Source organism: Buceros rhinoceros, unplaced genomic scaffold (assembly GCF_000710305.1).
Source record: "Buceros rhinoceros silvestris isolate BGI_N320 unplaced genomic scaffold, ASM71030v1 scaffold6663, whole genome shotgun sequence".
Lineage (NCBI taxonomy): Eukaryota > Metazoa > Chordata > Aves > Bucerotiformes > Bucerotidae > Buceros > Buceros rhinoceros.
In genome coordinates, this window is record NW_010404187.1 from 33,416 (window position 1) to 33,849 (window position 434).

Below are 434 nucleotides of genomic sequence, written 5' to 3' on the forward strand. Positions count from 1 at the left end.
AAGGAAGCGTCAACTATGGGGAAAAACCCCCCCCCCCCATCCCTTGCTGAGCCGAGAGAGGAGACTAGACAAGGCTGGGAGGAAACATAGAGACACAGCAAACAGGATGAAGATGGTGGTGTACCTCCTGTTTGTGCTTACCCCTGCCGAAATCCAGCCCCAGCCCTTGTCGTGACAGTTATCCCAGCTCCCATCCTGTTAGTGGGAGATCTGACCGTGGTTGTTTACGGCTTTTGAAGCAGGGTTGATGGCTCCTGTTGATTGCATGTGAAGCAGGGAGTGCTGGGCAGAGGCACCGAGGCTGAAGACTCCCTGAACAGCGTAGCTGTGCTAGGTTGGTGTGTTGCTTGGGCTAGCAGAGATGGATCTCACTCAGGATCACTTGGGCAGTGTATAAAGAAGCAGAGTTTGGAGTCTCATGCTCCTTCCTTGGC

General features: G+C 53.9%; 1 protein-coding gene across 1 annotated transcript in view; it reads left to right on the plus strand.

Moving 5' to 3' along the window:
* Positions 1-434, plus strand: part of LOC104490925 (sodium/hydrogen exchanger 2-like) — a 26,796-nt gene that overhangs the window by 19,709 nt on the left and 6,653 nt on the right. The window lies entirely within an intron of this gene.